This window comes from Manacus vitellinus, unplaced genomic scaffold, assembly GCF_001715985.3.
Source record: "Manacus vitellinus isolate BGI_N305 unplaced genomic scaffold, ASM171598v3 scaffold_4_pilon, whole genome shotgun sequence".
Classification (NCBI taxonomy): Eukaryota; Metazoa; Chordata; class Aves; order Passeriformes; family Pipridae; genus Manacus; species Manacus vitellinus.
The window spans coordinates 40,122,280-40,133,894 of record NW_021940604.1 but is presented as its reverse complement, the minus strand read 5'-3'; the positions used below and the strand labels follow the sequence as shown (position 1 = coordinate 40,133,894).

The 11,615-nt window shown below is 37.1% G+C and overlaps 1 non-coding gene across 1 annotated transcript; it reads left to right on the top strand.

The window, feature by feature from the left end:
• Window positions 1–5,780: 5,780 nt before the first annotated feature.
• Window positions 5,781–5,883, top strand: LOC112841219. The gene has a single exon (XR_003212831.1). It is a non-coding gene; the product is annotated as a U6 spliceosomal RNA (small nuclear RNA).
• Window positions 5,884–11,615: the final 5,732 nt, after the last annotated feature.

Here is an 11,615-nt window from a genome sequence, read left to right as displayed (position 1 = left end):
AGTATCTTTCCTAATTCATGCACTTGAAATTTCTCCTCTGTTCTCAAATCCTGTCTCTGTCTAAAGAGATATTTTCAATTTCCTTTTATAATTTGATTCTGTCTTCTTGTGTGTACTGAAAATAATTTATTTCCCTCAGATTTTCCTCTGTGATATTCTCCCTCAGTTATTTGGCTATGTTGTAAACCTTGAATCTAATTATGAAACAATATTTATCTCTGCATTCAATCTACATTATAATCCATATTTATCCAGAGATTCCATTCCTTTTTCTAAGCATTCAAACCTAACAGGGTAAAAAACCCAAAATCAAACCCAAGGAAAAGTCCCGAGTTTATGAACTTTACTTGAAATATAAATAAGCATCAAGCGTTTTCAACAGTATTTTTTTCATTTAATTGCACAATAGAATCTGAATGAAGAAGCAAACAAGGTATAAACAAACTAGGAAAGCAGAACAATTTCTAATTCTGGTGGCTAAGGGAAAGGAAATCAAAATATATGTCAGTTTCTTGAGATAACTGTGAATTGTTACCCCATTATGGAAGAAGCAAGGAGACTGAGTGTAGACAGGATTTATTTCTACGCCCATGGGCTTGAATAAAGCATCATGGGTTTGTGTACATCTTTGATAAGAAAATAAATATGAGAATGTTATAAAAAGTTGAATGGGAAGCAGGCAAATCTTCAGTCCTCTGTTTCTTGTACCTCTCTTACCATGAGTTCATATCCTCAGATGCTGCCATTGCTGCCCCCCTACATTGCAATAGGGTACAGATCCTGTGGTGAAGGTGAAGATCCCGCTGACTGTGGGATATTCTTTACAGAAATCCAGTTATAAGATAGTGCTTTAGTTTCCTCTTCAAAATACAAGACAAAAAAAAGAGACAGTTCTTCAGATAGACTTAAGCAGATATACCAAATTATTTCAAAATGAAGAATAAGTACTATCATTAATTGCGGCTTGTAGAAGTAGCGTATGTGATAAAGATTGTGATGTCAGCACAATAACCTAGTGATACTAACATAGCTTACACCATTGTCAAAGTTCATTTCTTCAGATGGAAGAGTTTACTGCAGAGTTTAAAGTGAAATCACATATGCGCATTCCCACAGTCACAAACAAGCCCACACATGCATATACCCATTCCTTTCACTTACCTGTCTATTCCTGTTTTCTGAAGAAACACTGACTTACATTTTTTCATGGAAAGAAGAAAACAACACTTTTAGAGGCAGATGTGAGTCTTAAGTGACTTATCAACAATAAGAGCAGTTTGTATAAAGGAGACTCTAATGTGAGCCTGAGAACAAGACAAGTGTGGGTTTAGCTGTTGGCTGAGTAAAAAGGAGACAGAGAAGCCGTGGCTCAGTGGACTGCCAAATACAAGGCACATGTACGGCTAGGAAAAGAGAGCCAAGTGTGGTTGACCTACTTATATCTGATCTGCTTTAATACTCTCATATATCCAGTTCTTGAAAACGTTAGATGTTTTCAGGGCCCTGAGTGCCTTCCCTGCTGCCTCCAGGGTTCAGCTGCTTGGGGTCAGGGATAACTTTGAAGATGCTCCTCTCTGACTGTGAGAAGCCCCAGCAGTGACTTGTTCCCCTGCACCTGGGAGATTCTTTTAAGCTCAGGCTCTCTCCCTTGATCTCTATTTGAACAATTCCGCAGGTATTCCAGTCCTGTGCCTCCCTGACTCCGACCCAGAGCCTAACTTGCAGGTGTGACTGCGAGTTTTTAGCTTGGCATTGTACCTACCTCATTACTATGGACCTACCTGATGTTTTGAACTCTTAGCTGAACAAAGTGACCACTGCCAGAGCTGCTTGCCTGTGTCCATCCCATGTGGCCCCAGCACTGCTGCCATTGCCTCCATCCCTGTCACCTGCCCTTGCAGAAGCTACTTGCTCTTGCTGCTTCCTGGCAGCTGTAAGAGCTGATTAGCAAGTGCAGCCACTTGCAGAGCATAAATGTCCTATAAATGCCAGGTGGAAGGTTAATAATAAATAAGCACAATAAAAATAACCCTGTCTAATATAAGGAAAGCACCACATGACATGAACTCCTCTGTGCCTACTCTGTAATGGGTGGCTGCCTGGTCAGTAGGAAAGGGGTTGGATTGGTTTCACCTGATTTTGCTTCATTTTCGACTTGTCACACTGCCTAAATAAAGGAGACTAAGTGATGAGGCCAGCATGGAAAGTGATCTGGTGACTGGATACTTTGGGGTTCCTGAAAGAGATAGGAGGACCCCAGAGCAATTGCCATTGCCTGGTTTGTGAACAGCTGTGCTCTGGAGTAGTCAGCAAACAGAGGTCCCTGCAAGATGCTGAAAGGAGCAGCAACAGCTTTCATATTAGAAAGGCCATATGTTTCTATGCATGGCACATTCTGCATCATGAACTTATATCACATTTAGAAAAAAAATCTGAGATTGTGGCAGCCCCAACATTTTCAGTATTGAAGAGTTTATGAATAGAAAATTTAAACGAAAACAGAAAAAGAAAAATCTTTTTTTTTTTGGATGGAAAAAAAATGTGTAAATGTAGAGCACTCAGTGGTTGAATTGTCTCATTATAGTTGTGCCCTTGATCCAGCTATATAAAACTATTTCATTCTCAGGGAATTCCCTGCAGTTCTCTGCAGGCTCAAAGGTTTTCAACTCGTAGGTCTTCTGCCAGCATACTGACCTGAGTTGTCTTGCCTGAATCTGGGCATTAGTCTTCATTTAGCTGAGATCACTGGCTGTGATCTCTGCTGCTGCACAGCCACAGCAACGAGTTCAGTGAGAGTGACAATCAGCACTATGTTCAGACTTAAAAAGAGAAAATATGAAAGAATTATAATAGTGGGAAAAGAGTAGAGAAATCCAGGTAGGTGAAGCCTAAAAGGAGGGCTTTTTACTTTCTATATTTCATTCAGGGTTATTTATTGTGAGAGATTTTTTTTTTCTGCCTTTGGACAATGTTACAAAGAAAAGGTAATCATTCTCATGGTAGTGATTCTGCCTAGCAGGCTGACAGGTTGAGCACACACATAGAGTCTCTGAAAAACAATCTGTCTGATATCAGGTCACATGAATGAGTCATGAGTATTTATCAGTGTGTCTGAATATTTATAGTAGAAAAACAAGGTTTGTTTTATATAGTACCGTGCTCTGTGTTAAATAAACTTATGAATCTAGTAGAGAGTCTAATGCTGCCATTGCTGTAGAGACCTAATTTTACACATCATGTACATATTATATGTTATACATTAAAAATAGCATTCTGTTGCCTTGGTTTAGTTCTGCTGTAGCCTGTAACAGATCTATAGGAAATCTGAATGTCACTTTCTTTACTCCAGCAGTAATCATAAATTACTTCATGTCAAGTGTCTTGAGAGTCCTCTATGGGTTTCATTTCATTATTTGGCTGTGTATATACCTGCTGCACAAGCAGTGTTCAGTTACCTGGGGTCATTTTCATTCATAGGTATTCTGTAGACCCGTCATTTATAAATACCTAGGGTCCTTGTACACTCAAGCATAAACTGTTCATTATAGTTTCAATCATTTCATACTTACTGAAGTCAATAAAACACTGTCTAAAGGATATTTTCTAAGAAAAATGTACACCAGTAAACTACTTAAACTTATTTATTACCTCTTTTTTAAGCATTCAAATAAGCGCTCAATACCTGAATTAAACACAGCTCTTGTAAAGGCTTCAGAGACTTTTAAACATCTTCATATGAAAACTAGAAAATTCATAGTCCAAATTTATTTATGCAGAAGTTCTCTAAGCTTGTCTTTGAGACTTAAAATCATAATCTACTAAATTATGTTCAGAAAGTTCCACTCAAAGAGAAGACTAAAGAAATCAGCTCTAAAAAAAATTCCACAAGACCTTGTCATTTTTTGAATGCTAAAAGAAAAAAAAAATCTGAAAATCAGATAGCTGAGGGAAATAATTTAATAGAATTAGGGGAGAGATGTTCAGTTCTTGTTTGTGAACACTACCCAAAGCTCTCATATTTTATATCACTGTTCCAGCTTTTATTATTTGCCTCAAAAATAAGGAGAACCTGCATCTTAAAGCAAAATAGGATTTAAGTAGAAAAATGTCTGAACAGCTTTATTTATTAAGCTTTAGGCATATTGACTCCAAGATGTCTTAAAACACACACTCTTGCAGACTTTCCACAAATTTCTAAACAGATTATTAAAAAAAGATAAGTCCATACTTTTATATTATATTCATATCTTCCTTTGGCTTAAGATAAACATTTCATACTACACAGGTTTTATCCATGACCAACTGCTGATAACAATCTATTCAACCTCTCCATGTATTTATCCTTACCCTTTTTCTTACATAAAGAGTTATCTGACACATAAAAAATCAGGGTTTATGTTTTGGTCTTAGTTTTCACTTTTTGTTTTATAGAAAGTGACCGTAATAAAGAAATATGATCACTTATGACTGCACAGGTTCACCTGGTAAATAATAATCTAGTTGTTATAAGGACCATTTTAGGACATCTCATTTCTTCCACAGTAACAGAATTTTCTTATCTTGGTAACGGCTACTTTCTTACTACTATAAACAAGATACTTATCTTCTTCAGACATCAAACTTAATGATGCCTCAACACATTTGTCCAAACGCTCTGTTTGGATGGGAAATGTTAAATAAAAGTCTGGATTTCTAAACATCACTTTTCGCATAATTTTGTTCCATCTGCAAAAGCCCTGTTACAGCTCTTGGCATTTCATTTTATTTTCTTGGGTTTGGGGGATTTTTGTGGGTTTTTTTATTATGTCTGTCTTAAAAGAGAAAATACATGTGTAAAATGGAGCACATTTTTTATATTATCATATTAATCATAAGGAAGACCTTACATCTTAACTTTTTCTGTAGTGGTGGTCAGTTACAGGCTGCCTTAATCCTTCTTGATCACGGCCCATCACAGGTCACATACTGATTTTCTTTCAATTAAAGTGATATTTTCCTAGATGTTTAGTTTGCCATTGGCTCTACAGAATTAACAGTCAGATTCTATTTATTTTTTGCAGAACTTTATGGAATGCGATAATAACAAAAGAGATTCTTGCAAAGTCTTTAACACCTATTGCAAAAATACACAATAGTATCTTCTAGGTTCTTAGAAATCTGGATAGAATTATTGCTAATGGAAAGAAGTTGAGAGGAGTCAAAAATTCTGTTTAAAGACAACTCATCATGGCCAGGCTTCGTGAACGAAGATTTGGGAAGGGCTCTATCCACATTTGCTACAAGCGTGCTGGTGGCTAAAAAGGCCAATACAAGATAGACAAGTCCAGTTGCAAAAGGCACAGCAGAGAGACTCCTTAGGTTGTATATTCTGCAAGACATGGTTCTTTCTGTGTTGTCTTTTCTCCTTGAGAGTGATCCTGTGTGTGTTGTCAAAAGCATCAGCAGCGTTATAGATGGTGTGTCTCCAGACCACCTCGATTGGAGGCCAGAGTAGACCAGTTATGTTGACCAACATGGCCAAGGCTGAGATGTTGTTTCAGGGAGTCCTTTTATCTTCTCTTTGGGGCTCCTCTCTTGCAGCAGCTGGTGGCAATTCACCATAAAGCAAGATCTTAGGGAGGCGGTGGTCCTTCATCCTGGAGATGTGCCCTGCCCAGCACAGCTGTGTTCTCAGCAACATGGCCTCAATACTTGTGACTGCTGCTTGTTCTAGAACAGATGTATTGGTCACATAATCTGACCAGTGGATGTTTACGATTGTACGGAGACAGTGTTGATGCTTGCTTCAGCAGCACATATACTAAAATTGGAATGATACAGAGAAGATTAGCATGGCCTCTGCGCAAGGATGACATGCAAATTTGTGAAGTGTTCCATATTTTCTTTTTCGGGGGTATAGCTCAGGGGAAGAGCATTTGACTGCAAAGACAACTCATAAGAAAATAAATAAATCTGTAAACCACAGAGACTGCGTCTATTATGTGTCTAGAAGCAACTGCTAAACAGTGAAAAATTTGTTTATGTTCTTAGCCAAGATATCAGATGTTTGTCTGACAAAATGTGTATGTTCCACTTTCAGGCTTGGTCTCCCTCACTGATGTGAAATAAAATGAAATATTGTTGCTATTTGTTGAGAAGGTCTCAAGGCATTTCTTAACACAGTGTATTACAATTTGAAGAATCTTGCCATGGTTTTTTATTTTTGCTCTATTATTTTTCCTCTGCCTGCATTTCTTCTGATGTTATGTATCTCATTCTGTCCACATTTTAATTGTAAAAGCGGCTGTCACCATCAGTTTAAAAGTGAGGTCCAAAATACAGTAAAACCTGCAATGATGAAATTAATACTGTGTATAATATCTGTCATATGAACAATAAAGACTGAGCATAAATAATAACTAATGCATTTCCCTCTAGCACCGAAAACTATGAAACAATAGAATTGTATATGTGGTATATGTGCAGGGCAGAGAATAGGTCACTGAGGCTGGAAATTATTAAATTCTCTTTCAGTGACACAGGGTCATTCATTACTGTTGAACACACAAAGGAAATGAGTATGTTTAAATACCTGTGAGCTCTCACACACAACATACAGGTACCTTCCAAAATGTACCCATTTCCAGTCACAGCCTTATCTTTGACTTCTGAATTAGAGTTTGCCTCTAGGACCATTTTAATCCTTCTTTTTTGTCCCTCCTAGTCAAAAGCATAAATTGTTTTACCCAAGAAGGACCTTTACAGTCCAATTTCACTGTATAACAATGTTATTTTTAGGTGAGTCCCATCACTGCCAAAAACAACTCAGCTGTTGCAAGTAAAAGGACTGAAGCTGCTTTCAGATACTCCTCTGAAGAGAAGTAAACAGCAAGATGAAGAAATCTTCTGAGTCTTACAGAGATGTCTCTGTAATACTGGAGAGTCCCAAAAAAAGATCAGGTAGGAAAATGGATTAGTTATGTTTATCTGTCCCTCAAAGGCAGTGCTTTCTCCAGCTTCTCCTTTGATTGTAAGCAACAATTAATAGAAAGTTCTCGTGTTGTGTTGTTCATCCTACATATTTATACCTGTACAGAAAGAAGGTTCGGGGATCTTGTGACATCATATCAAGAGCAGTAAATTGGATTGAAATTTACCAAGAAAATAGAAATTTTTCTTTCCTAATTAGAATTGGGTGAAATTGAAATTCCAGTTACTTCTGTTCTTCAGTGTTCTGGATCTCAGCTGAGATCTTGCCTCTGACTGTTCCTTGCTCCTTGATTGGTAGGCTTCACTAGACAGTGTTGGGGCCAGAGGAACAACAATCCCTCAGAGTGCAGCACTGGATCAAGTTCAAGTTATACAGACCATTTCAGTATTATAATGGTTTTCCTGACTGCATCACGACTATCAGGGCCTTCCAGATTGTGTTACTGTTTGTCAAACAAAATAAAATAGAATAAAATATCAGACAGAGACCTAAACTGTCAATAATTTTTGGTGGTAGGAGGGTTAGTTTGTGTTTATTATTGTTGCTGCTGTTGTAGGAGGGGTGGTTGTGGTTGTTGTTGTTATTATTATTATTATCATGCTTTTTAAAATTTATCTTTCATATTGTGATTTTAAGTATGTCAGTAAGAAGCCTTAAGAAAGAAAAGCCACATCTGTTAACCACTGTTAACCACTGGTGGTTATACTAGGTTCAGAATTTATATAATATTCATTTAAGATCTAGGCACTACAATTAAACATTCCACTTGAAAGTTGCATCATCTAAAACACCAGACTGAAGGAGCAGATATTTCTGAATTTCTATGCTACTGAGAGGATCATTCCATTCCCTGTCACTTCTTGATACTTTATATGTTGCCACAACAATGTGGAATCTGTTTTAGAAAAGGTTGTTCCATACCCTTCAGAAAAATATCTCATTGGAAGACAAAGTGAATTGAGAAATAGGCTTAGCTTGTACCCATAGGAGCAGCTGATTAACAGCTGTTTACCAACCAATCTTCATAAAACATCTCTGTTCTTTATATGGGCTTCTAGTCATGCTCCTCCTTAATTGTTTGTTTCTAAGTATAATTGTTTAAGAGTTTATATTACAACTGTTCCTGAAGGCTGTTTCCAGAAAGAGAACTCTTCCTATAGTTTTTTGTCTTTGCGAGGAAATTCCTATTTTCAGGAAATGTTTGCAATTTTCTTTCAACTGACTGCAGAATAGTTACTTTGCATTTCAGTAGATCTCTTTTGAGTGCAGTTATTTATTTTGACATTATCCCTCTTGCTCTGTTAAATATATGACTATTTATCACAAATTCCTGTTAATATTTTCCTCGAAGAAAGTAACCTGCATATATAAATATATTTTCTTTCTTTGATGCTTGAAACTGGGTTTTATACATATTGAAATTGGTGAGAGTACTGGCTGTCTGTCACTGAGGCTAAAAGCAGAGAGGAAAGCTTATGGAAATGGTGGTTAGCTTCAAAATGCCGAATGCTATCTGCTGGAACTGTCCCTGTTTGTAAAAATAATGACACAAGCACAAAGGACACACATGGACAGACAAGCTGGATACGAACACATGCAGATTTGAACAATGTCCTGAGAAAAGACCTTTGGGATAAGTACTGGCTAGAACATGTCTTGGAATCTGAGCAAAGAAATATTCTCCAGCTGTTTGATTCCTCTCATGTATAAAAAAACAGGATTTTGTTGATATTTTTTGTAAATATAGTAAGCATCAAAGACCTACCTACTTTTAGTCATTTCTTCCCAAAACAGGAGCAATGGGAAGAACCAAACACAAGAGAAGGTTACCTCTTGAAATGCAGACATAAGAATTCTTGAGGATAAATGCCATGTGTTCTTGTTCAGAGGTTTTTTGTTGTTGTTTTGGTTTAATTTGTTTTTTGTTTTGTTTTGCTTAGTTTTGTTGTTTTGGTTTGGTTTTGTTTTTTATCTGGATTACTTCAAACTGTATTTGGTAGCTAATCACATTGATATGGTTTGAAGCTGGCTCCCCATCAAGCCTCCAAACCTTACCACCAGAGTTCCCCCCCTCCCAAACCTCAGGGAGAAGAGGGAGAAAAAAAAAATAAGAAAACCCGAAACAAGAGAGAGACAACCAAAGTGAGATATATAAATATATTTACACTTATATACAATTAAAATATACAATTTCACAAGGGAAAGGGAAGGGGGAAGGGAAAGGGAACAAAACCAAAATAAAATATATATATATATGTATCCTGATTAGTGACCCAATATCTAACAACTAAAAGAGTTAGCAAAGGAATATCTCACTACTCTCCTGGGACAACCGAGAGTCGCTCCGGAACGATCGCCGGCAACCTCTGTCTCCCAAGGTCGACAAGGCCTAACCAGGCCTCGCTCCCCAACACACAGACTCAACAGCAGGGAACCTGCACCTCCAAGCCGCCGGAAGGAAAGAGAGCGAAGGCCTCTCCTCCTTTCTTCTTATAATCTGGTTTACATAAAAATTGTAGGGAATACTGGGTAAATCTGGACCCTTCCTTGGTTACAAACTGGTCACCAAGGAAGGCCTAGCCCAAACCACCACACACATTTACCCAAACCAAATTGAAATACTGATTAAACACAGCTATACAGCAAATACAGTGATGACAGATTGCCTATGTCCTCATGGTCACCACAGAAGTAAAGTCTACACAAACTGTGAGTGAAAGGGCTCTATTCATTTTTAGTGTACCTTCAACCCAAAGACTGATGGCTTGTCCAAGATCAAAATAGTAAGCAAGGAGCAAAGCTACAATCAAAATTCAGGAACTCCTATTATTTTTATTCTTGATCAACGTACAGTAGGCATGGGGATAAAACTAACAATCTAGACTATATTTCAGATTGTAAAGCTTCACAAGGCAATGCTGAAATCTTATTTCTGCTTATGCAAACAGATTGACAGCTTCGTATGACACAGAAATAATTTTAGAAAGTGTATCTTGTGCATGTTCAACTCTTCTGGACATCTGGTATCTGTTGGTCTGATTTGAGCTGCAATTCTGACACTTTAAATTGTTTACAACTGGCATAGAATTTATGGATACCTCTCAGATGCCTTGTTGTTGCTCTCTGGGTGGTCTAACTTCATAGATGATTTTTTGCTGCCTCAGAAAAAAACAGGGAATTATAGGAATTTTGAAGCAAGTGCTCACAAGTTAATAGAATATTTTAGACCAGGGAAAAAATATTTCCTGTTAGAAACATGTGTTCAGATCAGATAGTCGAACAACAAGACTAGATTACTGATTTCTTTGGGTATGCATTTCATCCCTGTGCTATTTAAGAGCAGCATGGTGTATCACAGACCTGCAACAAAAAAATCTGAATTTGCTCTAATAAATCTTTCTGGAATAACATTTCTGAATTTTAACCATGTATTGTGAAACATAGGCCACATCTTATATGAAAGAAAAAAGGTAGTATTTAAGTAGGATTATTGTGTCAGTCTATTATCAAACTACTTTCATCCACAGTTTTCTGTCAAGACTATGATGAATGGACAATAAGGGGGACATTAAGGAAATTAAAGGTGCAAGGTTGCATTTTGAAAGGCCAAAGTTTCAGTCTGGCATATCAGAAATAGGACTAGGTATCGCATATCTTTTTTAATATATGATATCAGAACAGAAGAGTTCAAGGTGGATGTATTAAGAAATGTTTAGTAGCTGGTGTGTTAAAATGTGTATAATAGAAAAGAAAAATTGAAAAATACAGGCATTTGGTTTGTGAATCTTAAATAATATTACAGCATGTGTTTCAATTTGCCAGTTAATTCTTGTGTACTTCTCAGCTTTGCAACCAATATTAACTTTTAGGAAAATCTATAAAACATGGTTCAACAGAATAAAGGAAAGTGCTTTGATGCCTTTTGTTGTTCATTTTTCCCTTAGCTCCTTCTCTGCTTCCTCTCTGCCCTTTGTATCAAGCTCAATTTTTTCTCCCCTTCATTCAGATCACTCCACCAGGCTACCCTAGACTGTCTGTCTGATGTGTTTCATTGTGTTCTTCTCCTCCTTCTTTTCCCATGAAGCCAGGCTTGACTTCTCCCCCATTTCTTTTATGTTAATAAGTTCACTGTGGTTTTTAGGTCATGGTTCTAGTTTTGTGGTTCATAGTTCCTAAATTTTACTTCCCCCAGCCAGTATATTTTCTCGATAAAAACGCATCCTAAAAATGGCTTTCTAAAAAATTTTTCAGTTAAGTAACCACAAAATAATACAATTAATTTTATTTGTATGATCGAGATGTGTACATATTATAAATGTGAAATTGTGCTGTCTTATGGATGCTGCTTGTCCTTTTCCTGTGGTTCCCAAACCCCTGAAAAGCCCTGATTCTTCCTCTGGACAGACTGGCAGCTTCCTGCATGTGGTGCTGATACTATTGGCATCTTCTTCCTTTGAATCTGTCTAAAGTTCAGCAGTGCAGATGTTCATATGTTTTCTAATAAAACAAAATTTGATCAGAAAGTAATAATTAATTTATTGCTATATTACAGCAAGAATACCTCAGGCCCAGAAACTATCCCCCTCCTAATTTGAAAGTTTAGTATAACAGATGAGAGTAACTCAAAATGGTGATCTCTCTCACC